This window comes from Heterodontus francisci, chromosome 16, assembly GCF_036365525.1.
Source record: "Heterodontus francisci isolate sHetFra1 chromosome 16, sHetFra1.hap1, whole genome shotgun sequence".
Lineage (NCBI taxonomy): Eukaryota > Metazoa > Chordata > Chondrichthyes > Heterodontiformes > Heterodontidae > Heterodontus > Heterodontus francisci.
In genome coordinates this window covers 4943940-4970078 of record NC_090386.1, presented here as the reverse complement: position 1 = coordinate 4970078, position 26139 = coordinate 4943940, and positions in this window count along the sequence as shown.

The following is a 26139-nucleotide window of genomic DNA, read 5'->3' as shown; positions in this document are numbered from 1 at the left end:
GTGTCTGAGAGTGTCAGAGAGTGATAGTGATGTCAGAGAGTGTCAGAGAGCGATTGTGAGTGTCTGAGAGTGTGAGATAGTCAGAGAGTGATAGTGATGTCAGAGAGTGTCAGAGAGTGATAGTGAGTGTCTGAGAGTGTGAGATAGTCAGAGAGTGATAGTGAGTGATAGAGCGTGTCAGAGAGTGTCAGAGAGTGATAGTGAGTGTCTGAGATTGTCAGAGAGTGTCAGAGAGTGATAGTCACTGTCAGAGAGTGATAGAGAGTGTCAGAGAGTCTCAGAGATTGTCAGAGAGTGTCAGGGAGTGTCAGAGAGTGATAAAGAGTGTCAAGAGTGATAGTGAGTGTCAGTGAGTGACAGAGAGTGTCAGAGAGTGATAGAGAGTGTCAGAGAGTGATAGTGAGTGTCTGAGTGTGTCTGAGAGTGTCAGAGAGTGATAGCGAATGTCAGAGAGTGTCAGAGAGTGTCAGAGAGAGATAGAGAGTGATAGAGAGTGATAGAGAGTGATGGAGAGTGATAGAGAGTGATAGAGAGTGTCAAAGAGTGTCTGAGAGTGTCTGAGAGTGTCAGAGAGTGATAGTGAGTGTCAGAGAGTGTCAGAGAGTGATAGTGAGTGTCAGAGAGGGTCAGAGAGTGATAGTGAGTGTCTGAGAGTGTCTGAGATTGTCAGATAGTGTCGGAGAGTGATAGTGAGTGTCATAGAGTGTCAGAGGGTGTCAGAGACAGAGAGTCATCGAGAGTGTCAGGGAGTGTCAGAGAGTGATAGAGAGTGATTGAGAGTGATAGAGAGTGTCAGAGAGTGTCAGAGAGTGTCAGAGAGTGATAGTGAGTGTCAGAGAGTGATAGTGAGTGTCAGAGAGTGTCAGAGAGTGATAGTGAGTGTCTGAGAGTGTCTGAGATAGTCAGAGAGTGATAGTGAGTGTCAGAGAGTGATAGTGAGTGTCAGAGAGTGATAGAGAGTGTGAGAGACTGTCTGAGAGTGTCTGAGAGTGTCAGAGAGTGATAGTGAGAGTCAGAGAGTGTCAGAGAGTGATAGTGAGTGTCTGAGAGTGTCTGAGATAGTCAGAGAGTGATAGTGAGTGTCAGAGAGTGATAGTGATTGTCAGAGAGTGATATAGAGTGATAGAGAGTGATAGAGAGTGTCAGAGAGTGTCAGAGAGTGCTAGAGAGTGATAGAGAGTGATATAGAGTGTCAGAGAGTGTCGGAGAGTGTCAGAGAGTGAAAGAGAGTGATAGAGAATGTCAGAGAGTGTCTGAGAGTGTCTGAGAGTGTCAGAGAGTGATAGTGAGAGTCAGAGAGTGTCAGAGAGTGATAGTGAGTGTCTGAGAGTGTCTGAGATAGTCAGAGAGTGATAGTGAGTGTCAGAGAGTGATAGTGAGTGTCAGAGAGTGATAGAGAGTGATAGAGATTGATAGAGAGTCTCAAAGAGTGTCAGAGAGTGTCAGAGAGTGTCAGAGAGTGAAAGAGAGTGAAAGAGAGTGATAGAGAATGTCAGAGAGTGTCAGAGAGTGATAGTGAGTGTCTGAGATTGTCAGAGAGTGTCAGAGAGTGATAGTGAGTGTCAGAGAGTGACAGAGAGTGTCAGAGAGTCTCAGAGATTGTCAGAGAGCGTCAAGGAGTGTCAGAGAGTGATAAAGAGTGTCAAGAGTGATAGTGAGTGTCAGGGAGTGACAGAGAGTGTCAGAGAGTCATAGAGAGTGATGGAGAGTGATATAGAGTGTCAGAGAGTGTCTGAGAGTGTCTGAGAGTGTCAGAGAGTGATAGTGATGTCAGAGAGTGTCAGAGAGTGATAGTGAGTGTCTGAGAGTGTGAGATAGTCAGAGAGTGATAGTGAGTGATAGAGCGTGTCAGAGAGTGTCAGAGAGTGATAGAGAGTGTCAGAGAGTGATAGAGAGTTATAGAGAGTGTCAGAGAGTGTCAGAGAGTGATAGAGAGTGTCAGAGAGTGATAGAGTATGATAGCGACTGTCAGAGAGTGTCAGAGAGAGATAGAGAGTGTCAGAGAGTGATAGAGTGTGATAAAGTCTGTCAGAGAGTGTCAGAGAGAGATAGAGAGTGATAGAGAGTGTCAGGGAGTGATAGTGAGTGTCAGAGAGTGTCAGAGAGTGTCAGAGTGTGTCAGAGAGTGACAGAGAGTGATAGAGAGTGTCAGAGAGTGATAGTGAGTGTCTGAGAGTGATTGAGATTATCAGAGAGTGTCAGAGAGTGAAAGAGAGTGATAGAGAGTGTCAGAGAGTGTCAGAGAGAGACAGAGAGTGTCAGAGAGTGTCAGAGAGTGATAGAGAGTAATAGAGAGTATCAGAGAGTGTCTGAGAGAGTCTGAGAGTTTCAGAGAGTGATAGTGAGTGTCAGAGAGTGTCAGAGAGTGATAGTGAGTGATAGAGAGTGATAGAGAGTGTCAGAGAGTGTCAGAGAGTGTCAGAGAGTGAAAGAGAGTGATAGAGAATGTCAGAGAGTGTCTGAGAGTGTCTGAGAGTGTCAGAGAGTGTCTGAGAGTGTCTGAGATAGTCAGAGAGTGATAGTGAGTGTCAGAGAGTGATAGTGAGTGTCTGAGAGAGTCTGACATTGTCAGAGAGTGTCAGAGAGTGATAGAGAGTGATAGAGAGTGATAGAGAGTGTCAGAGAGTGATAGAGAGTGATAGAGAGTGATGGAGAGTGATAGAGAGTGTCTGAGAGTGTCAGAGAGTTATAGTGAGTGTCAGAGAGTGTCAGAGAGTGATAGTGAGTGTCTGAGAGTCTCTGAGATAGTCAGAGAGTGATAGTGAGTGTCAGAGAGTGATAGTGAGTGTCTGATATTGTCTGAAATTGTCAGAGAGTATCAGAGAGTGATAGAGAGTGATCGAGAGTGTCAGAGACTGTCTGAGAGTGTCTGAGAGTATCTGGCATTGTCAGAGAGTGTCTGAGAGTGTCAGAGAGTGATAGAGTGTGATAGAGACTGTCAGAGAGTGTCAGTGAGAGATAGAGAGTGTCAGAGAGTGATAGAGTGTGATAGTGAGTGTCTGAGAGTGTCTGAGATAGTCAGAGAGTGATAGTGAGTGTCAGAGAGTGATAGTGAGCGTCAGAGAGTGATAGAGAGTGTCAGAGACTGTCTGAGAGAGTCTGAGAGTGTCAGAGAGTGATAGTGAGAGTCAGAGAGTGTCAGAGAGTGATAGTGAGTGTCTGAGAGTGTCTGAGATAGTCAGAGAGTGATAGTGAGTGTCAGAGAGTGATAGTGAGTGTCAGAGAGTGATATAGAGTGATAGAGAGTGATAGAGAGTGTCAGAGAGTGCTAGAGAGTGATAGAGAGTGATAGAGAGTGTCAGAGAGTGTCAGAGAGTGTCAGAGAGTGAAAGAGAGTGATAGAGAATGTCAGAGAGTGTCTGAGAGTGTCTGAGAGTGTCAGAGAGTGATAGTGAGAGTCAGAGAGTGTCAGAGAGTGATAGTGAGTGTCTGAGAGTGTCTGAGATAGTCAGAGAGTGATAGTGAGTGTCAGAGAGTGATAGTGAGTGTCAGAGAGTGATAGAGAGTGATAGAGAGTGTCAGAGAGTGTCAGAGAGTGTCAGAGAGTGTCAGAGAGTGAAAGAGAGTGATAGAGAATGTCAGAGAGTGTCAGAGAGTGATAGTGAGTGTCTGAGATTGTCAGAGAGTGTCAGAGAGTGATAGTGAGTGTCAGAGAGTGACAGAGAGTGTCAGAGAGTCTCAGAGATTGTCAGAGAGCGTCAAGGAGTGTCAGAGAGTGATAAAGAGTGTCAAGAGTGATAGTGAGTGTCAGAGAGTGACAGAGAGTGTCAGAGAGTGATAGAGAGTGATGGAGAGTGATATAGAGTGTCAGAGAGTGTCTGAGAGTGTCTGAGAGTGTCAGAGAGTGATAGTGATGTCAGAGAGTGTCAGAGAGTGATAGTGAGTGTCTGAGAGTGTGAGATAGTCAGAGAGTGGTAGTGAGTGATAGAGCGTGTCAGAGAGTGTCAGAGAGTGATAGAGAGTGTCAGAGAGTGATAGAGAGTTATAGAGAGTGTCAGAGAGTGTCAGAGAGTGATAGAGAGTGTCAGAGAGTGATAGAGTGTGATAGCGACTGTCAGAGAGTGTCAGAGAGAGATAGAGAGTGTCAGAGAGTGATAGAGTGTGATAAAGACTGTCAGAGAGTGTCAGAGAGAGATAGAGAGTGATAGAGAGTGTCAGAGAGTGATAGTGAGTGTCAGAGAGTGTCAGAGAGTGTCAGAGTGAGTCAGAGAGTGACAGAGAGTGATAGAGAGTGTCAGAGAGTGATAGTGAGTGTCTGAGAGTGATTGAGATTATCAGAGAGTGTCAGAGAGTGAAAGAGAGTGATAGAGAGTGTCAGAGAGTGTCAGAGAGAGACAGAGAGTGTCAGAGAGTGTCAGAGAGTGTCAGAGAGTGATAGAGAGTTATAGAGAGTATCAGAGAGTGTCTGAGAGAGTCTGAGAGTTATAGTGAGTGTCTGAGAGTGTCTGAGATAGTCAGAGAGTGATAGTGAGTGTCAGAGAGTGATAGTGAGTGTCTGAGAGTGTCTGACATTGTCAGAGAGTGATAGAGAGTGATAGAGAGTGTCAGAGTGTGACAGACAGTGTCAGAGAGTGTCAGAGAGTGATAGAGAGTGATAGAGAGTGATGGAGAGTGATAGAGAGTGTCTGAGATTGTCAGAGAGTTATAGTGAGTGTCAGAGAGTGTCAGAGAGTGATAGTGAGTGTCTGAGAGTGTCTGAGATAGTCAGAGAGCGATAGTGAGTGTCAGAGAGTGATAGTGAGTGTCTGATATTGTCTGACATTGTCAGAGAGTATCAGAGAGTGATAGAGAGTGATCGAGAGTGTCAGAGACTGTCTGAGAGTGTCTGAGAGTATCTGGCATTGTCAGAGAGTGTCTGAGAGTATCAGAGAGTGATAGAGTGTGATAGAGACTGTCAGAGAGTGTCAGTGAGAGATAGAGAGTGTCAGAGAGTGATAGAGTGTGATAAAGACTGTCAGAGAGTGTCAGAGAGAGATAGAGAGTGATAGAGAGTGTCAGAGAGTGATAGTGAGTGTCAGAGATTGTCAGAGAGTGTCAGAGTGTGTCAGAGAGTGACAGAGAGTGATAGAGAGTGTCAGAGAGTGATAGTGAGTGTCTGAGAGTGATTGAGATTATCAGAGAGTGTCAGAGAGTGAAAGAGAGTGATAGAGAGTGTCAGAGAGTGTCAGAGAGAGACAGACAGTGATGGAGATTGATATAGAGTGTCAGAGAGTGTCAAGAGAGTGTCAGAGAGTGACAGAGAGAGTTAGAGAGTGTCAGAGTGTGTCAGAGAGTGATAGTGAGTGTCTGAGAGTGTCAGAGAGTGATAGTGAGTGGCAGAGAGTGTCAGAGAGTGATAGAGAGTGACAGAGTGTGATAGAGAGTGATAGAGAGTGTCAGAGAGTGTCAGAGAGTGAGAGAGAGTGTCAGAGAGTGATAGTGAGTGTCTGAGTGTGTCTGACATTGTCTGAGAGTGTCAGGGAGTGTCAGAGAGTGTCAGAGAGTGATAGAGAGTGATAGAGTGTGATAGAGAGTGATAGAGAGTGTCAGAGAGTGTCAGAGAGTGTCAGAGAGTGATAGAGTGTGATAGAGAGTGTCAGAGAGTGTCAGAGAGTGATAGAGAGTGATAGGGAGTGTCAGAGAGTGATAGCGAGTGTCTGAGAGTGATAGTGAGTGTCATAGAGTGTCAGAGAGTGATAGTGAGTGTCAGAGAGTGTCAGAGAGTGATAGTGAGTGTCTGAGAGTGTCTGAGATAGTCAGAGAGTGATAGTGAGTGTCAGAGAGTGTCAGAGAGTTACAGTGTGTGTCAGAGAGTGTCAGAGAGTGATAGTGAGTGTCTGAGAGTGTCTGAGATAGTCAGAGAGTGATAGTGAGTGTCAGAGAGTGTCAGAGAGTTAGAGTGAGTGTCAGAGAGTGTCAGAGAGTGATAGTGAGTGTCTGAGTGTGTCTGAGATAGTCAGAGAATGATAGTGAGTGTCAGAGAGTGACAGTGAGTGTCAGAGAGTGTCAGAGAGTGATAGTGAGTGTCTGAGAGTGTCTGAGATAGTCAGAGAGTGATAGTGAGTGTCAGAGAGTGTCAGAGAGTTATAGTGAGTGTCTGAGATAGTCAGAGAGTGATAGTGAGTGTCAGAGAGTGTCAGAGAGTGTCAGAGAGTGTCAGAGATTGATAGAGAGTGATAGAGACTGTCAGAGGGTGTCAGTGAGTGTCAGAGAGAGATAGAGAGTGACAGAGAGTGATAGAGAGTGTCAGAGAGTTTCAGAGAGTGTCAGAGGGTGATAGAGAGTGTCAGAGAGTATCAGAGAGTGATAGTGAGTGTCTGAGAGTGTCTGAGATTGTCAGAGAGTGATAGAGAGTGATAGAGAGTGATAGAGAGAGTCAGAGAGTGTCATAGAGTGTCAGAGAGTGTCAGAGAGTGCTAGAGAGTGTCAGAGAGTGATAGACAGTGTCAGAGAGTGATAGTGAGTGTCTGAGAGTGTTTGAGATTATCAGAGAGTGTCAGAGAGTGATAGAGAGTGATAGAGACTGTCATAGAGTGTCAGAGAGTGTCAGAGAGAGATAGAGAGTGATAGAGAGTGATAGAGAGTGATGGAGAGTGATAGAGATTGTCAAAGAGTGTCTGAGAGTGTCTGAGAGTGTCTGAGAGTGTCAGAGAGTGATCGTGAGTGTCAGAGAGTGTCAGAGAGTGATAGTGAGTGTCAGAGAGGGTCAGAGAGTGATACTGAGTGTCTGAGAGTGTCTGAGATTGTCAGAGAGTGTCAGAGAGTGATAGTGAGTGTCAGAGAGTGTCAGAGGGTGTCAGAGACAGAGAGTGATAGCGAGTGTCAGAGAGTGTCAGAAAGTGTCAGAGAGTGTCAGGGAGTGTCAGAGAGTGATAGAGAGTAATTGAGAGTGATAGAGAGTGTCAGAGAGTGTCAGAGAGTGTCATAGAGTGATAGTGAGTGTCTGAGAGTGTCTGAGATAGTCAGAGAGTGATAGTGAGTGTCAGAGAGTGATAGTGAGTGTCTGAGAGTGTCTGAGATAGTCAGAGAGTGATAGTGAGTGTCAGAGAGTGATAGTGAGTGTCTGAGAGTGTCTGACATTGTCAGAGAGTGTCAGAGAGTGATAGAGAGTGTCAGAGAGTGATAGTGAGTGTCAGAGAGTGATAGAGAGTGTCAGAGACTGTCTGAGAGTGTCTGAGAGTGTCAGAGAGTGATAGTGAGAGTCAGAGAGTGTCAGAGAGTGATAGTGAGTGTCTGAGAGTGTCTGAGATAGTCAGAGAGTGATAGTGAGTGTCAGAGAGTGATAGTGAGTGTCAGAGAGTGATAGAGAGTGATAGAGAGTGTCAGAGAGTGTCAGAGAGTGATAGAGAGTGATAAAGAGTGATAGAGAGTGTCAGAGAGTGTCAGAGAGTGTCAGAGAGTGTCAGAGAATGATAGTGACTGTCAGAGAGTGTCAGAGAGTGATAGTGAGTGTCTGAGAGTGTCTGAGATAGTCAGAGAGTGATAGTGAGTGTCAGAGAGTGATAGTGAGTGTCTGAGAGTGTCTGACATTGTCAGAGAGTGTCAGAGAGTGATAGAGAGTGTCAGAGAGTGATAGTGAGTGTCAGAGAGTGATAGAGAGTGTCAGAGACTGTCTGAGAGTGTCTGAGAGTGTCAGAGAGTGAAAGTGAGAGTCAGAGAGTGTCAGAGAGTGATAGTGAGTGTCTGAGAGTGTCTGAGATAGTCAGAGAGTGATAGTGAGTGTCAGAGAGTGATAGTGAGTGTCAGAGAGTGATAGAGAGTGATAGAGAGTGTCAGAGAGTGTCAGAGAGTGATAGAGAGTGATAAAGAGTGATAGAGAGTGTCAGAGAGTGTCAGAGAGTGTCAGAGAGTGAAAGAGAGTGATAGAGAATGTCAGAGAGTGTCTGAGAGTGTCTGAGATTGTCAGAGAGTGATAGTGAGAGTCAGAGAGTGTCAGAGAGTGATAGTGAGTGTCTGAGAGTGTCTGAGATAGTCAGAGAGTGATAGTGAGTGTCAGAGAGTGATAGTGTGTGTCAGAGAGTGTCAGAGAGTGATAGAGAGTGATAGAGAGTGATAGAGAGTGTCAGAGAGTCTCAGAGATTGTCAGAGAGTGTCAGGGATGGTCAGAGAGTGATAAAGAGTGTCAAGAGTGATAGTGAGTGTCAGTGAGTGACAGAGAGTGTCAGAGAGTGATAGAGAGTGATGGAGAGTGATAGAGAGTGTCAGAGAGTGTCTGAGAGTTTCTGAGAGTGTCAGAGAGTGATAGTGATGTCAGAGAGTGTCAGAGAGTGATAGTGAGTGTCTGAGAGTGTGAGATAGTCAGAGAGTGATAGTGAGTGATAGGACGTGTCAGAGAGTGTCAGAGAGTGATAGAGAGTGTCAGAGAGTGATAGAGAGTGATAGAGAGTGTCAGAGAGTGTCAGAGAGTGATAGAGAGTGTCAGAGAGTGATAGTGAGTGTCTGAGTGTGTCTGAGAGTGTCAGAGAGTGATAGCGAATGTCAGAGAGTGTCAGAGAGTGACAGTGAGTGTCTGAGAGTGTCTGAGTGTGTCAGAGAGTGACAGTGAAAGTCAGAGACTGTCAGTGAGTTATAGTGAGTGTCTGAGAGTTTCTGAGATAGTCAGAGAGTGATATTGAGTGTCAGAGAGTGTCAGAGAAAGATAGTGAGTGTCAGAGAGTGTCAGAGAGTGATAGTGAGTGTCTGAGAGTGTCAGAGAATGTCAGAGATTGATAGAGAGTGATAGAGACTGTCAGAGCGTGTCAGAGAATGTCAGCGAGATATAGAGAGTGATAGAGAGTGATAGAGAGCGATAGAGAGTGTCAGAGAGTATCAGAGAGTGATAGTGAGTGTCTGAGATTGTCAGAGAGTGATAGAGAGTGTCAGAGAGTGATAGAGGGTGTCAGAGAGTGATAGACAGTGTCAGAGAGTGATAGTGAGTGTCTGAGAGTTTCTGAGATTGTCAGAGAGTGTCAGAGAGTGTCATAGAGTGATAGAGAGTGTCAGAGAGTATCAGAGAGTGATAGTGAGTGTCTGAGATTGTCAGAGAGTGATACAGAGTGTCAGAGAGTGTCAGAGAGTGATAGTAAGTGTCTGAGAGTTTCTGAGATTGTCAGAGAGTGTCAGAGAGTGTCAGAGAGTGATATAGAGTGTCAGAGAGTATCACAGAGTGATAGTGAGTGTCTGAGATTGTCAGAGAGTGATAGAGAGTGTCAGAGAGTGTCAGAGAGTGTCAGAGAGTGATAGAGCGTGTCAGAGAGTGATAGACAGTGTCAGAGAGTGATAGTGAGTGTCTGAGAGTGTTTGAGATTATCAGAGAGTGTCAGAGAGTGATAGAGAGTGATAGAGACAGTCATAGAGTGTCAGAGAGTGTCAGAGAGATATAGAGAGTGATAGAGAGTGAAAGAGACTGATGGAGAGTTATAGAGAGTGATAGAGAGTGTCAAAGAGTGTCTGAGAGTGTCTGAGAGTGATAGAGAGTGATAGAGAGTGTCAGAGAGTGATAGTGAGTGTCTGAGAGTGTCAGAGAGTGATAGTGAGTGTCAGAGAGTGTCAGAGAGTGATGGTGAGTGTCAGAGAGTGTCAGAGATAGAGAGTGATATAGAGTGATAGAGAGTGTCAAATAGTGTCAGAGAGTGATAGTGAGTGTCAGAGAGTGTCAGAGAGAGATAGAGAGTGATAGAGACTGTCAGAGAGTGTCTGAGATTGTCCGAGAGTGTCAGAGAGTGATCGTGAATGTCAGAGAGAGTCTGCGAGTTTGTGAGATAGTCAGAGAGTGATAGTGAGTGTCTGAGAGTGTCTGAGAGTGTCTGGCATTGTCAGAGAGTGTCTGAGAGTGTCAGAGAGTGATAGAGTGTGATAGAGACTGTCAGAATGTGTCATAGAGAGATAGAGAGTGTCAGAGAGTGATAGAGTGTGATAAAGACTGTCAGAGAGTGTCAGAGAGAGACAGAGAGTGATAGAGAGTGTCAGAGAGTGATAGTGAGTGTCAGAGAGTGTCAGAGAGTGTCAGTGTGTGTCAGAGAGTGACAGAGAGTGATAGAGAGTGTCAGAGAGTGATAGTGAGTGTCTGAGAGTGATTGAGATTATCAGAGAGTGTCAGAGAGTGAAAGAGAGTGATAGAGAGTGTCAGAGAGTGATAGTGAGTGTCAGAGAGTGATAGAGAGTGTCAGAGACTGTCTGAGAGTGTCTGAGAGTGTCAGAGAGTGATAGTGAGAGTCAGAGAGTGTCAGAGAGTGATAGTGAGTGTCTGAGAGTGTCTGAGATAGTCAGAGAGTGATAGTGAGTGTCAGAGAGTGATAGTGAGTGTCAGAGAGTGATAGAGAGTGATAGAGAGTGTCAGAGAGTGTCAGAGAGTGATAGAGAGTGATAAAGAGTGATAGAGAGTGTCAGAGAGTGTCAGAGAGTGTCAGAGAGTGTCAGAGAATGATAGTGACTGTCAGAGAGTGTCAGAGAGTGATAGTGAGTGTCTGAGAGTGTCTGAGATAGTCAGAGAGTGATAGTGAGTGTCAGAGAGTGATAGTGAGTGTCTGAGAGTGTCTGACATTGTCAGAGAGTGTCAGAGAGTGATAGAGAGTGTCAGAGAGTGATAGTGAGTGTCAGAGAGTGATAGAGAGTGTCAGAGACTGTCTGAGAGTGTCTGAGAGTGTCAGAGAGTGAAAGTGAGAGTCAGAGAGTGTCAGAGAGTGATAGTGAGTGTCTGAGAGTGTCTGAGATAGTCAGAGAGTGATAGTGAGTGTCAGAGAGTGATAGTGAGTGTCAGAGAGTGATAGAGAGTGATAGAGAGTGTCAGAGAGTGTCAGAGAGTGATAGAGAGTGATAAAGAGTGATAGAGAGTGTCAGAGAGTGTCAGAGAGTGTCAGAGAGTGAAAGAGAGTGATAGAGAATGTCAGAGAGTGTCTGAGAGTGTCTGAGATTGTCAGAGAGTGATAGTGAGAGTCAGAGAGTGTCAGAGAGTGATAGTGAGTGTCTGAGAGTGTCTGAGATAGTCAGAGAGTGATAGTGAGTGTCAGAGAGTGATAGTGTGTGTCAGAGAGTGTCAGAGAGTGATAGAGAGTGATAGAGAGTGATAGAGAGTGTCAGAGAGTCTCAGAGATTGTCAGAGAGTGTCAGGGATGGTCAGAGAGTGATAAAGAGTGTCAAGAGTGATAGTGAGTGTCAGTGAGTGACAGAGAGTGTCAGAGAGTGATAGAGAGTGATGGAGAGTGATAGAGAGTGTCAGAGAGTGTCTGAGAGTTTCTGAGAGTGTCAGAGAGTGATAGTGATGTCAGAGAGTGTCAGAGAGTGATAGTGAGTGTCTGAGAGTGTGAGATAGTCAGAGAGTGATAGTGAGTGATAGGACGTGTCAGAGAGTGTCAGAGAGTGATAGAGAGTGTCAGAGAGTGATAGAGAGTGATAGAGAGTGTCAGAGAGTGTCAGAGAGTGATAGAGAGTGTCAGAGAGTGATAGTGAGTGTCTGAGTGTGTCTGAGAGTGTCAGAGAGTGATAGCGAATGTCAGAGAGTGTCAGAGAGTGACAGTGAGTGTCTGAGAGTGTCTGAGTGTGTCAGAGAGTGACAGTGAAAGTCAGAGACTGTCAGTGAGTTATAGTGAGTGTCTGAGAGTTTCTGAGATAGTCAGAGAGTGATATTGAGTGTCAGAGAGTGTCAGAGAAAGATAGTGAGTGTCAGAGAGTGTCAGAGAGTGATAGTGAGTGTCTGAGAGTGTCAGAGAATGTCAGAGATTGATAGAGAGTGATAGAGACTGTCAGAGCGTGTCAGAGAATGTCAGCGAGATATAGAGAGTGATAGAGAGTGATAGAGAGCGATAGAGAGTGTCAGAGAGTATCAGAGAGTGATAGTGAGTGTCTGAGATTGTCAGAGAGTGATAGAGAGTGTCAGAGAGTGATAGAGGGTGTCAGAGAGTGATAGACAGTGTCAGAGAGTGATAGTGAGTGTCTGAGAGTTTCTGAGATTGTCAGAGAGTGTCAGAGAGTGTCATAGAGTGATAGAGAGTGTCAGAGAGTATCAGAGAGTGATAGTGAGTGTCTGAGATTGTCAGAGAGTGATACAGAGTGTCAGAGAGTGTCAGAGAGTGATAGTAAGTGTCTGAGAGTTTCTGAGATTGTCAGAGAGTGTCAGAGAGTGTCAGAGAGTGATATAGAGTGTCAGAGAGTATCACAGAGTGATAGTGAGTGTCTGAGATTGTCAGAGAGTGATAGAGAGTGTCAGAGAGTGTCAGAGAGTGTCAGAGAGTGATAGAGCGTGTCAGAGAGTGATAGACAGTGTCAGAGAGTGATAGTGAGTGTCTGAGAGTGTTTGAGATTATCAGAGAGTGTCAGAGAGTGATAGAGAGTGATAGAGACAGTCATAGAGTGTCAGAGAGTGTCAGAGAGATATAGAGAGTGATAGAGAGTGAAAGAGACTGATGGAGAGTTATAGAGAGTGATAGAGAGTGTCAAAGAGTGTCTGAGAGTGTCTGAGAGTGATAGAGAGTGATAGAGAGTGTCAGAGAGTGATAGTGAGTGTCTGAGAGTGTCAGAGAGTGATAGTGAGTGTCAGAGAGTGTCAGAGAGTGATGGTGAGTGTCAGAGAGTGTCAGAGATAGAGAGTGATATAGAGTGATAGAGAGTGTCAAATAGTGTCAGAGAGTGATAGTGAGTGTCAGAGAGTGTCAGAGAGAGATAGAGAGTGATAGAGACTGTCAGAGAGTGTCTGAGATTGTCCGAGAGTGTCAGAGAGTGATCGTGAATGTCAGAGAGAGTCTGCGAGTTTGTGAGATAGTCAGAGAGTGATAGTGAGTGTCTGAGAGTGTCTGAGAGTGTCTGGCATTGTCAGAGAGTGTCTGAGAGTGTCAGAGAGTGATAGAGTGTGATAGAGACTGTCAGAATGTGTCATAGAGAGATAGAGAGTGTCAGAGAGTGATAGAGTGTGATAAAGACTGTCAGAGAGTGTCAGAGAGAGACAGAGAGTGATAGAGAGTGTCAGAGAGTGATAGTGAGTGTCAGAGAGTGTCAGAGAGTGTCAGTGTGTGTCAGAGAGTGACAGAGAGTGATAGAGAGTGTCAGAGAGTGATAGTGAGTGTCTGAGAGTGATTGAGATTATCAGAGAGTGTCAGAGAGTGAAAGAGAGTGATAGAGAGTGTCAGAGAGTGTCAGAGAGAGGCAGAGAGTGATGGAGAGTGATAGAAAGTGTCAGAGAGTGTCAAGAGAGTGTCAGAGAGTGACAGAGAGAGATAGAGAGTGTCAGAGTGTGTCAGAGAGTGATAGTGAGTGTCTGAGAGTGTCAGAGAGTGATAGTGAGTGTCAGAGAGTGATAGTGAGTGTCTGAGAGTCTCTGAGAGTGTCAGAGGGTGATAGAGTGTGATAGAGACTGTCAGAGAGTGTCAGAGAGTGATAGTGAGTGTCAGAGAGTGTCACAGAGTGCCAGAGAGTGATAGAGAGTGTCTGAGAGTGTCTGACATTGTCTGAGAGTGTCAGGGATTGTCAGAGAGTGTCAGAGAGTGATAGAGAGTGATAGAGTGTGATAGAGAGTGATAGAGAGTGTCAGAGAGTGTCAGAGAGTGTCAGAGAGTGACAGAGGGTGTCAGAGAGTGATAGACAGTGTCAGAGAGTGATAGTGAGTGTCTGAGAGTGTTTGAGATTATCAGAGAGTGTCAGAGAGTGATAGAGAGTGATAGAGACTGTCATAGAGTGTCAGAGAGTGTCATAGAGAGATAGAGAGTTATAGAGAGTGATAGAGAGTGATGGAGAGTGATAGAGAGTGATAGAGAGTGTCAAAGAGTGTCTGAGAGTGTCTGAGAGTGTCAGAGAGTGATAGAGAGTGTCAGAGAGAATCAGAGAGTGATAGTGAGTGTCTGAGATTGTCAGAGAGTGATATAGAGTGTCAGAGAGTGTCAGAGAGTGTCAGAGAGTGATAGAGGGTGTCAGAGAGTGATAGACAGTGTCAGAGAGTGATAGTGAGTGTCTGAGAGTTTCTGAGATTGTCAGAGAGTGTCAGAGAGTGATAGAGAGTGTCAGAGAGTATCAGAGAGTGATAGTGAGTGTCTGAGATTGTCAGAGAGTGATAGAGAGTGTCAGAGAGTGTCAGAGAGTGATAGTAAGTGTCTGAGAGTTTCTGAGATTGTCAGAGAGTGTCAGAGAGTGTCAGAGAGTGATAGAGAGTGTCAGAGAGTATCAGAGAGTGATAGTGAGTGTCTGAGATTGTCAGAGAGTGATAGAGGGTGTCAGAGAGTGACAGACAGTGTCAGAGAGTGATAGTGAGTGTCTGAGAGTGTTTGAGATTATCAGAGAGTGTCAGAGAGTGATAGAGAGTGATAGAGACTGTCATAGAGTGTCAGAGAGTGTCAGAGAGAGATAGAGAGTGATAGAGAGTGATAGAGAGTGATGGAGAGTGATAGAGAGTGATAGAGAGTGTCAAAGAGTGTCTGAGAGTGTCTGAGAGTGATAGAGAGTGATAGAGAGTGTCAATGAGTGTCTGAGAGTGTCTGAGAGTGTCAAGAGAGTGTCAGAGAGTGACAGAGAGAGATAGAGAGTGTCAGAGTGTGTCAGAGAGTGATAGTGAGTGTCAGAGAGTGTCAGAGATAGAGAGTGATAGAGAGTGATAGAGAGTGTCAGAGAGTGTCAGAGAGTGATAGTGAGTGTCAGAGAGTGTCAGAGAGAGATAGAGAGTGATAGAGACTGTCAGAGAGTGTCTGAGATTGTCCGAGAGTGTCAGAGAGTGATCGTGAATGTCAGAGAGTGTCTGCGAGTTTATGAGATAGTCAGAGAGTGATAGTGAGTGTCTGAGAGTGTCTGAGAGTGTCTGGCATTGTCAGAGAGTGTCTGAGAGTGTCAGAGAGTGATAGAGTGTGATAGAGACTGTCAGAGAGTGTCAGAGAGAGATAGAGAGTGTCAGAGAGTGATAGAGTGTGATAAAGACTGTCAGAGAGTGTCAGAGAGAGATAGAGAGTGATAGAGAGTGTCAGAGAGTGATAGTGAGTGTCAGAGAGTGTCAGAGAGTGTCAGAGTGTGTCAGAGAGTGACAGAGAGTGATAGAGAGTGTCAGAGAGTGATAGTGAGTGTCAGAGAGTGATAGTGAGTGTCTGAGAGTGATTGAGGTTATCAGAGAGTGTCAGAGAGTGAAAGAGAGTGATAGAGAGTGTCAGAGAGTGTCAGAGAGAGACAGAGAGCGATGGAGAGTGATAGAGAGTGTCAGAGAGTGTCAAGAGAGTGTCAGAGAGTGACAGAGAGAGATAGAGAGTGATAGTGAGTGTCTGAGAGTGTCAGAGAGTGATAGTGAGTGTCTGAGAGTCTCTGAGCGTGTCAGAGGGTGATAGAGTGTGATAGAGACTGTCAGAGAGTGTCAGAGAGTGATAGTGAGTGTCAGAGAGTGTCAGAGAGTGTCACAGAGTGCCAGAGAGTGATAGAGAGTGTCTGAGAGTGTCTGACATTGTCTGAGAGTGTCAGGGAGTGTCAGAGAGTGATAGAGAGTGATAGAGAGTGTCAAAGAGTGTCTGAGAGTGTCTGAGAGTGATAGAGAGTGATAGAGAGTGTCAAAGAGTGTCTGAGAGTGACAGAGAGAGATAGAGAGTGTCAGAGTGTGTCAGAGAGTGATAGTGAGTGTCTGAGAGTGTCAGAGAGTGATAGTGAGTGTCTGAGAGTGTCAGAGAGTGATAGTGAGTGTCAGAGAGTGTCAGAGAGTGATGGTGAGTGTCAGAGAGTGTCAGAGATAGAGAGTGATAGAGAGTGATAGAGAGTGTCAGAGAGTGTCAGAGAGTGATAGTGAGTGTCAGAGAGTGTCAGAGAGAGATAGAGAGTGATAGAGACTGTCAGAGAGTGTCTGAGATTGTCCGAGAGTGTCAGAGAGTGATCGTGAATGTCAGAGAGTGTCTGCGAGTTTATGAGATAGTCAGAGAGTGATAGTGAGTGTCTGAGAGTGTCTGAGAGTGTCTGGCATTGTCAGAGAGTGTCTGAGAGTGTCAGAGAGTTATAGAGTGTGATAGAGACTGTCATAGAGTGTCAGAGAGAGATAGAGAGTGTCAGAGAGTGATAGAGTGTGATAAAGACTGTCAGAGAGTGATAGTGAGTGTCAGAGAGCGTCAGAGAGTGTCAGAGTGTGTCAGAGAGTGACAGAGAGTGACAGAGAGTGATATAGAGTGTCAGAGAGTGATAGTGAGTGTCTGAGAGTGATTGAGATTATCAGAGAGTGTCAGAGAGTGAAAGAGAGTGATAGAGAGTGTCAGAGAGTGTCAGAGAGAGACAGAGAGTGATGGAGAGTGATAGAGAGTGTCAGAGAGTGTCAAGAGAGTGTCAGAGAATGACAGAGAGAGATAGAGAGTGTCAGAGTGTGTCAGAGAGTGATAGTGAGTGTCTGAGAGTGTCAGAGAGTGATAGTGAGTGTCAGAGAGTGTCAGAGGGTGATAGAGTGTGATAGAGACTGTCGGAGAGTGTCAGAGAGTGATAGTGAGTGTCAGAGAGTGTCAGAGAGTGTCACAGAGTGCCAGAGAGTGATAGAGAGTGTCTGAGAGTGTCTGACATTGTCTGAGAGTGTCAGGGAGTGTCAGAGAGTGTCAGAGAGTGATAGAGAGCGATAGAGGGTGATAGAGAGTGATAGAGAGTGTCAGAGAGTGTCAGAGAGTGAGAGAGAGTGTCAGAGAGTGATAGTGAGTATCTGAGAGTATCTGAGATTGTCAGAGAGTGTCAGAGAGTGATAGAGAGTGATAGAGAGTGTCAGAGAGTGATAGAGAGTTATAGAGAGTATCAGAGAGTGTCTGAGAGAGTCTGAGAGTTTCAGAGAGTGATAGTGAGTGTCAGAGAGTGTCAGAGAGTGATAGTGAGTGTCTGAGAGTGTCTGAGATAGTCAGAGAGTGATAGTGAGTGTCAGAGAGTGATAGTGAGTGTCTGAGAGTGTCTGACATTGTCAGAGAGTGTCAGAGAGTGATAGAGAGTGATAGAGAGTGTCAGAGAGTGATAGTGAGTGTCAGAGTGTGACAGACAGTGTCAGAGAGTGTCAGAGAGTGATAGAGAGTGATAGAGAGTGATGGAGAGTGATATAGAGTGTCTGAGAGTGTCGGAGAGTGATAGTGAGTGTCTGAGAGTGTCTGAGATAGTCAGAGAGTGATAGTGAGTGTCTGATAGTGTCTGACATTGTCAGAGAGTGTCAGAGAGTGATAGAGAGTGAAAGAGAGTGATAGAGAGTGTCAGAGACTGTCAGGGAGTGTCAGAGAGTGTCAGAGATTGTCAGAGATTGTCAGAGAGTGATAGAGAGTGATAGAGAGTTTCAGAGAGTGTCAGAGAGTGATAGTGAGTGTCAGAGAGTGTCAGAGAGAGATAGAGAGTGATAGAGACTGTCAGAGAGTGTCTGAGATTGTCCGAGAGTGATAGAGAGTGTCAGAGACTATCAGAGAGTCATAGTGAGTGTCTGAGATTGTCAGAGAGTGATAGAGAGTGTCAGAGAGTGTCAGAGAGTGATAGAGAGTGTCAGAGAGTGATAGACAGTGTCAGAGAGTGATAGTGAGTGTCTGAGAGTGTTTGAGATTATCAGAGAGTGTCAGAGAGTGATAGAGAGTGATAGAGAGTGATGGAGAGTGATAGAGAGTGATAGAGTGTGTCAAAGAGTGTCTGAGAGTGTCTGAGAGTGTCAGAGAGTGATAGTGAGTGTCAGAGAGTGATAGTGAGTGTCAGAGAGTGTCAGAGAGTGATAGTGAGTGTCTGAGAGTGTCTGAGATTGTCAGAGAGTGTCAGAGAGTGATAGTGAGTGTCAGAGAGTGTCAGAGGATGTCAGAGATAGAGAGTGATAGAGAGTGATAGAGAGTGTAAGAGAGTGTCAGAGAGTGATAGTGAGTGTCAGAGAGTGTCAGAGAGAGATAGAGAGTGATAGAGACTGTCAGAGAGTGTCTGAGACTGTCCGAGAGTGTCAGAGAGTGATCGTGAGTGTCAGAGAGTGTCTGAGGGTGTCTGAGATAGTCAGAGAGTGATAGTGAGTGTCAGAGAGTGATAGAGTGTGAAAGAGAGTGATAGAGAGTGTCAGAGACTGTCAGAGAGTGTCAGAGAGTGTCAGAGATTGTCAGAGATTGTCAGAGAGTGATAGAGAGTGATAGAGAGTGTCAGAGAGTGTCAGAGAGTGTCAGAGAGTGATAGTGAGTGTCAGAGAGTGTCAGAGAGAGATGGAGAGTGATAGAGACTGTCAGAGAGTGTCTGAGATTGTCCGAGAGTGATAGAGAGTGTCAGAGAGTATCAGAGAGTGATAGTGAGTGTCTGAGAGTGTCAGAGAGTGATAGAGAGTGTCAGAGAGTGTCAGAGAGTGATAGAGAGTGTCAGAGAGTGATAGACAGTGTCAGAGAGTGATAGTGAGTGTCTGAGAGTGTTTGAGATTATCAGAGAGTGTCAGAGAGTGATAGAGAGTGATAGAGAGTGATGGAGAGTGATAGAGAGTGATAGAGTGTGTCAAAGAGTGTCTGAGAGTGTCTGAGAGTGTCAGAGAGTGATAGTGAGTGTCAGAGAGTGATAGTGAGTGTCAGAGAGTGTCAGAGAGTGATAGTGAGTGTCTGAGAGTGTCTGAGATTGTCAGAGAGTGTCAGAGAGTGATAGTGAGTGTCAGAGAGTGTCAGAGGATGTCATAGATAGAGAGTGATAGAGAGTGATAGAGTGTCAGAGAGTGTCAGAGAGTGATAGTGAGTGTCAGAGAGTGTCAGAGAGAGATAGAGAGTGATAGAGACTGTCAGAGAGTGTCTGAGACTGTCCGAGAGTGTCAGAGAGTGATCGTGAGTGTCAGAGTGTGTCTGAGGGTGTCTGAGATAGTCAGAGAGTGATAGTGAGTGTCAGAGAGTGATAGAGTGTGATAGAGACTGTCAGAGAGTGTCAGAGAGTGTCAGTGAGTGTCAGAGATTGTCAGAGATTGTCAGAGAGTGATAGAGAGTGATAGAGAGTGTCAGAGAGTGTCAGAGAGAGATAGAGAGTGATAGAGACTGTCAGAGAGTGTCTGAGATTGTCCGAGAGTGATAGAGAGTGTCAGAGAGTATCAGAGAGTGATAGTGAGTGTCTGAGAGTGTCAGAGAGTGATAGAGAATGTCAGAGAGTGTCAGAGAGTGATAGAGAGTGTCAGAGAGTGATAGACAGTGTCAGAGAGTGATAGTGAGTGTCTGAGAGTGTTTGAGATTATCAGAGAGTGTCAGAGAGTGATAGAGAGTGATAGAGAGTGATGGAGAGTGATAGAGAGTGATAGAGTGTGTCAAAGAGTGTCTGAGAGTGTCTGAGAGTGTCAGAGAGTGATAGTGAGTGTCAGAGAGTGATAGTGAGTGTCAGAGAGTGTCAGAGAGTGATAGTGAGTGTCTGAGAGTGTCTGAGATTGTCAGAGAGTGTCAGAGAGTGATAGTGAGTGTCAGAGAGTGTCAGAGGATGTCATAGATAGAGAGTGATAGAGAGTGATAGAGTGTCAGAGAGTGTCAGAGAGTGATAGTGAGTGTCAGAGAGTGTCAGAGAGAGATAGAGAGTGATAGAGACTGTCAGAGAGTGTCTGAGACTGTCCGAGAGTGTCAGAGAGTGATCGTGAGTGTCAGAGAGTGTCTGAGGGTGTCTGAGATAGTCAGAGAGTGATAGTGAGTGTCAGAGAGTGATAGAGTGTGATAGAGACTGTCAGAGAGTGTCAGAGAGAGATAGAGAGTGTCAGAGAGTGATACAGTGTGATAAAGACTGTCAGAGAGTGTCAGAGAGAGATAGAGAGTGATAGAGAGTGTCAGAGAGTGATAGTGAGTGTCAGAGAGTGACAGAGAGTGTCAGAGTGTGTCAGAGAGTGACAGAGAGTGATAGAGAGTGTCAGAGAGTGATAGTGAGTGTCTGAGAGTGATTGAGATTATCAGAGAGTGTCAGAGAGTGAAAGAGAGTGATAGAGAGTGTCAGAGAGTGTCAGAGAGTGTCTGAGATTGTCCGAGAGTGATAGAGAGTGTCAGAGAGTGATGGAGAGTGTCAGAGAGTGTCAGAGAGTGATAGAGAGTGTCAGAGAGTGATAGACAGTGTCAGAGAGTGATAGTGAGTGTCTGAGAGTGTCAGAGAGTGACAGAGAGAGATAGAGAGTGTCAGAGTGTGTCAGAGAGTGATAGTGAGCGTCTGAGAGTGTCAGAGAGTGATCGTGAGTGTCAGAGAGTGTCAGAGAGTGATAGTGAGTGTCTGAGAGTCTCTGAGAGTGTCAGAGGGTGATAGAGTGTGATAGAGACTGTCAGAGAGTGTCAGAGAGTGATAGTGAGTGTCAGAGAGTGTCAAAGAGTGTCACAGAGTGCCAGAGAGTGATAGAGAGTGTCTGAGAGTGTCTGACATTGTCTGAGAGTGTCTGACATTGTCTGAGAGTGTCAGGGATTGTCAGAGAGTGTCAGAGAGTGATAGAGAGTGATAGAGAGTTATAGAGAGTGATAGAGAGTGATGGAGAGTGATAGAGAGTGATAGAGAGTGTCAAAGAGTGTCTGAGAGTGTCTGAGAGTGTCAGAGAGTGATAGAGAGTGTCAGAGAGTATCAGAGAGTGATAGTGAGTGGCTGAGATTGTCAGAGAGTGATAGAGAGTGTCAGAGAGTGTCAGAGAGTGATAGAGGGTGTCAGAGAGTGATAGACAGTGTCAGAGAGTGATAGTGAGTGTCTGAGAGTTTCTGAGATTGTCAGAGAGTGTCAGAGAGTGATAGAGAGTGTCAGAGAGTATCAGGGAGTGATAGTGAGTGTCTGAGATTGTCAGAGAGTGATAGAGAGTGTCAGAGAGTGTCAGAGAGTGGTAGTAAGTGTCTGAGAGTTTCTGAGATTGTCAGAGAGTGTCAGAGAGTGTCAGAGAGTGATAGAGAGTGTCAGAGAGTATCAGAGAGTGATAGTGAGTGTCTGAGATTGTCAGAGAGTGATAGAGAGTGTCAGAGAGTGTCAGAGAGTGTCAGAGAGTGATAGAGGGTGTCAGACAGTGACAGACAGTGTCAGAGTGTGATAGTGAGTGTCTGAGAGTGTTTGAGATTATCAGAGAGTGTCAGAGAGTGATAGAGAGTGATAGAGACTGTCATAGAGTGTCAGAGAGTGTCAGAGAGAGATAGAGAGTGATAGAGAGTGATAGAGAGTGATGGAGAGTGATAGAGAGTGATAGAGAGTGTCAAAGAGTGTCTGAGAGTGTCTGAGAGTGATAGAGAGTGATAGAGAGTGTCAAAGAGTGTCTGAGATTGTCTGAGAGTGTCAAGAGAGTGTCAGAGAGTGACAGAGAGAGATAGAGAGTGTCAGAGTGTGTCAGAGAGTGATAGTGAGTGTCTGAGAGTGTCAGAGAGTGATAGTGAGTGTCAGAGAGTGTCAGAGAGTGATGGTGAGTGTCAGAGAGTGTCAGAAATAGAGAGTGATAGAGAGTGATAGAGAGTGTCAGAGAGTTTCAGAGAGTGATAGTGAGTGTCAGAGAGTGTCAGAGAGAGATAGTGAGTGATAGAGACTGTCAGAGAGTGTCTGAGATTGTCCGAGAGTGTCAGAGAGTGATCGTGAATGTCAGAGAGTGTCTGCGAGTTTATGAGATAGTCAGAGAGTGATAGTGAGTGTCTGAGAGTGTCTGAGAGTGTCTGGCATTGTCAGAGAGTGTCTGAGAGTGTCAGAGAGTGATAGAGTGTGATAGAGACTATCAGAGAGTGTCAGAGAGAGATAGAGAGTGTCAGAGAGTGATAGAGTGTGATAAAGACTGTCAGAGAGTGTCAGAGAGAGATAGAGAGTGATAGAGAGTGTCAGAGAGTGATAGTGAGTGTCAGAGAGTGTCAGAGTGTGTCAGAGAGTGACAGAGAGTGATAGAGAGTGTCAGAGAGTGATAGTGAGTGTCTGAGAGTGATTGAGATTATCAGAGAGTGTCAGAGAGTGAAAGAGGGTGATAGAGAGTGTCAGAGAGTGTCAGAGAGAGACAGAGAGTGATGGAGAGTGTCAGAGTGTGTCAGAGAGTGATAGTGAGTGTCTGAGAGTGTCAGAGAGTGACAGAGAGAGATAGTGAGTGTCAGAGTGTGTCAGAGAGTGATAGTGAGTGTCTGAGAGTGTCAGAGAGTGTCACAGAGTGCCAGAGAGTGATAGAGAGTGTCTGAGAGTGTCTGACATTGTCTGAGAGAGTCAGGGAGTGTCCGAGAGTGTCAGAGAGTGACAGAGAGCGATAGAGTGTGATAGAGAGTGATAGAGAGTGTCAGAGAGTGTCAGAGAGTGAGAGAGAGTGTCAGAGAGTGATAGTGAGTGTCTGAGAGTATCTGAGATTGTCAGAGAGTGTCAGAGAGTGTCAGAGAGTGATAGAGAGTGATAGAGAGTGTCAGAGAGTGTCAGAGAGTGATAGAGAGTGATAGCGAGTGTCAGAGAGTGATAGTGAGTGTCTGAGAGTGATAGTGAGTATCAGAGAGTGTCAGAGAGTGATAGTGAGTGTCTGAGTGTGTCTGAGATAGTCAGAGAGTGATAGTGAGTGTCAGAGAGTGTCAGATAGTTATAGTGTGTGTCAGAGAGTGTCAGAGAGTGATAGTGAGTGTCTGAGATAGTCAGAGAGTGATAGTGAGTGTCAGAGAGTGTCAGAGAGTTAGAGTGAGTGTCAGAGAGTGTCAGAGAGTGATAGTGAGTGTCTGAGTGTGTCTGAGATAGTCAGAGAGTGATAGTGAGTGTCAGAGAGTGACAGTGAGTGTCAGAGAGTGTCAGAGAGTGATAGTGAGTGTCTGAGAGTGTCTGAGATAGTCAGAGAGTGATAGTGAGTGTCAGAGAGTGTCAGAGAGTTATAGTGAGTGTCAGAGAGTGTCAGAGAGTGATAGAGACTGTCAGAGGGTGTCAGGGAGTGTCAGAAAGAGATAGAGAGTGATAGAGAGTGATAGAGAGTGTCAGAGAGTTTCAGAGAGTGTCAGAGGGTGATAGAGAGTGTCAGAGAGTATCAGAGAGTGATAGAGAGTGTCTGAGAGTGTCTGACATTGTCTGAGAGTGTCAGGGATTGTCAGAGAGTGTCAGAGAGTGATAGAGAGTGATAGAGTGTGATAGAGAGTGATAGAGAGTGTCAGAGAGTGTCAGAGAGTGTCAGAGAGTGACAGAGGGTGTCAGAGAGTGATAGACAGTGTCAGAGAGTGATGGTGAGTGTCTGAGAGTGTTTGAGATTATCAGAGAGTGTCAGAGAGTGATAGAGAGTGATAGAGACTGTCATAGAGTGTCAGAGAGTGTCAGAGAGAGATAGAGAGTGATAGAGAGTGATAGAGAGTGATGGAGAGTGATAGAGAGTGATAGAGAGTGTCAAAGAGTGTCTGAGAGTGTCTGAGAGTGTCAGAGAGTGATAGAGAGTGTCAGAGAGTATCAGAGAGTGATAGTGAGTGTCTGAGATTGTCAGAGACTGATAGAGAGTGTCAGAGAGTGTCAGAGAGTGTCAGAGAGTGATAGAGGGTGTCAGAGAGTGATAGACAGTGTCAGAGAGTGATAGTGAGTGTCTGAGAGTTTCTGAGATAGTCAGAGAGTGATAGTGAGTGTCAGAGAGTGTCAGATAGTTATAGTGTGTGTCAGAGAGTGTCAGAGAGTGATAGTGAGTGTCTGAGATAGTCAGAGAGTGATAGTGAGTGTCAGAGAGTGTCAGAGAGTTAGAGTGAGTGTCAGAGAGTGTCAGAGAGTGATAGTGAGTGTCTGAGTGTGTCTGAGATAGTCAGAGAGTGATAGTGAGTGTCAGAGAGTGACAGCGTGTGTCAGAGAGTGTCAGAGAGTGATAGTGAGTGTCTGAGAGTGTCTGAGATAGTCAGAGAGTGATAGTGAGTGTCAGAGAGTGTCAGAGAGTTATAGTGAGTATCAGAGAGTGTCAGAGAGTGATAGAGACTGTCAGAGGGTGTCAGGGAGTGTCAGAAAGAGATAGAGAGTGATAGAGAGTGATAGAGAGTGTCAGAGAGTTTCAGAGAGTGTCAGAGGGTGATAGAGAGTGTCAGAGAGTATCAGAGAGTGATAGTGAGTGTCTGAGAGTGTCTGAGATTGTCAGAGAGTGATAGAGAGTGATAGAGAGTGATAGAGAGAAACAGAGAGTGACGGAGAGTGTCAGAGAGTGTCAGAGAGTGCTAGAGAGTGTCAGAGAGTGATAGAGAGTGTCAGAGAGTGAGAGAGAGTGTCATAGAGTGTCAGGGAGTGTCAGAGAGTGATAGAGAGTGATAGAGAGTGTCAGAGAATGATAGTGAGTGTCAGAGAGTGACAGAGAGTGTCAGAGAGTGTCTGAGAGAGTCTGAGAGTTTCAGTGAGTGATAGTGAGTGTCAGAGAGTGTCAGAGAGTGATAGTGAGTGTCTGAGAGTGTCTGAGATAGTCAGAGAGTGATAGTGAGTGTCAGAGAGTGATAGTGAGTGTCTGAGAGTGTCTGACATTGTCAGAGAGTGTCAGAGAGTGATAGAGAGTGATAGAGAGTGTCAGAGAGTGATAGTGAGTGTCAGAGTGTGACAGACAGTGTCAGAGAGTGTCAGAGAGTGATAGAGAGTGATAGAGAGTGATGGAGAGTGATATAGAGTGTCTGAGAGTGTCGGAGAGTGATAGTGAGTGTCTGAGAGTGTCTGAGATAGTCAGAGAGTGATAGTGAGTGTCTGATAGTGTCTGACATTGTCAGAGAGTGTCAGAGAGTGATAGAGAGTGATAGAGAGTGTCAGAGAGTGATAGTGAGTGTCAGAGAGTGTCAGAGAGAGATAGAGAGTGATCGAGACTGTCAGAGAGTGTCTGAGATTGTCCGAGAGTGATAGAGAGTGATAGAGAGTGATAGAGAGAAACAGAGAGTGACGGAGAGTGTCAGAGAGTGTCAGAGAGTGCTAGAGAGTGTCAGAGAGTGATAGAGAGTGTCAGAGAGTGAGAGAGAGTGTCATAGAGTGTCAGGGAGTGTCACAGAGAGTGATAGAGAGTGATAGAGAGTGTCAGAGATTGTCAGAGATTGTCAGAGAGTGATAGAGAGTGATAGAGAGTGTCAGAGAGTGATAGTGAGTGTCAGAGAGTGTCAGAGAGAGATAGAGAGTGATCGAGACTGTCAGAGAGTGTCTGAGATTGTCCGAGAGTGATAGAGAGTGATAGAGAGTGATAGAGAGAAACAGAGAGTGACGGAGAGTGTCAGAGAGTGTCAGAGAGTGCTAGAGAGTGTCAGAGAGTGATAGAGAGTGTCAGAGAGTGAGAGAGAGTGTCATAGAGTGTCAGGGAGTGTCACAGAGAGTGATAGAGAGTGATAGAGAGTGTCAGAGAATGATAGTGAGTGTCAGAGAGTGACAGAGAGTGTCAGAGAGTGTCAGAGAGTGATAGAGAGTTATAGAGAGTATCAGAGAGTGTCTGAGAGAGTCTGAGAGTTTCAGTGAGTGATAGTGAGTGTCAGAGAGTGTCAGAGAGTGATAGTGAGTGTCTGAGAGTGTCTGAGATAGTCAGAGAGTGATAGTGAGTGTCAGAGAGTGATAGTGAGTGTCTGAGAGTGTCTGACATTGTCAGAGAGTGTCAGAGAGTGATAGAGAGTGATAGAGAGTGTCAGAGAGTGATAGTGAGTGTCAGAGTGTGACAGACAGTGTCAGAGAGTGTCAGAGAGTGATAGAGAGTGATAGAGAGTGATGGAGAGTGATATAGAGTGTCTGAGAGTGTCGGAGAGTGATAGTGAGTGTCTGAGAGTGTCTGAGAGTATCAGAGAGTGATAGTGAGTGTCTGATAGTGTCTGACATTGTCAGAGAGTGTCAGAGAGTGATAGAGAGTGAAAGAGAGTGATAGAGAGTGTCAGAGACTGTCAGAGAGTGTCAGAGAGTGTCAGAGATTGTCAGAGATTGTCAGAGAGTGATAGAGAGTGATAGAGAGTGTCAGAGAGTGATAGTGAGTGTCAGAGAGTGTCAGAGAGAGATAGAGAGTGATCGAGACTGTCAGAGAGTGTCTGAGATTGTCCGAGAGTGATAGAGAGTGTCAGAGAGTATCAGAGAGTGATAGTGAGTGTCTGAGATTGTCAGAGAGTGATAGAGAGTGTCAGAGAGTGACAGAGAGTGTCAGAGAGTGATAGAGAGTGTCAGAGAGTGATAGACAGTGTCAGAGAGTGATAGTGAGTGTCTGAGAGTGTTTGAGATTATCAGAGAGTGTCAGAGAGTGTCAGAGAGTGATAGAGAGTGTCAGAGAGTATCAGAGAGTGATAGTGAGTGTCTGAGATTGTCAGAGAGTGATAGAGAGTGATAGAGTGTGTCAAAGAGTGTCTGAGAGTGTCTGAGAGTGTCAGAGAGTGATAGTGAGTGTCAGAGAGTGATAGTGAGTGTCAGAGAGTGTCA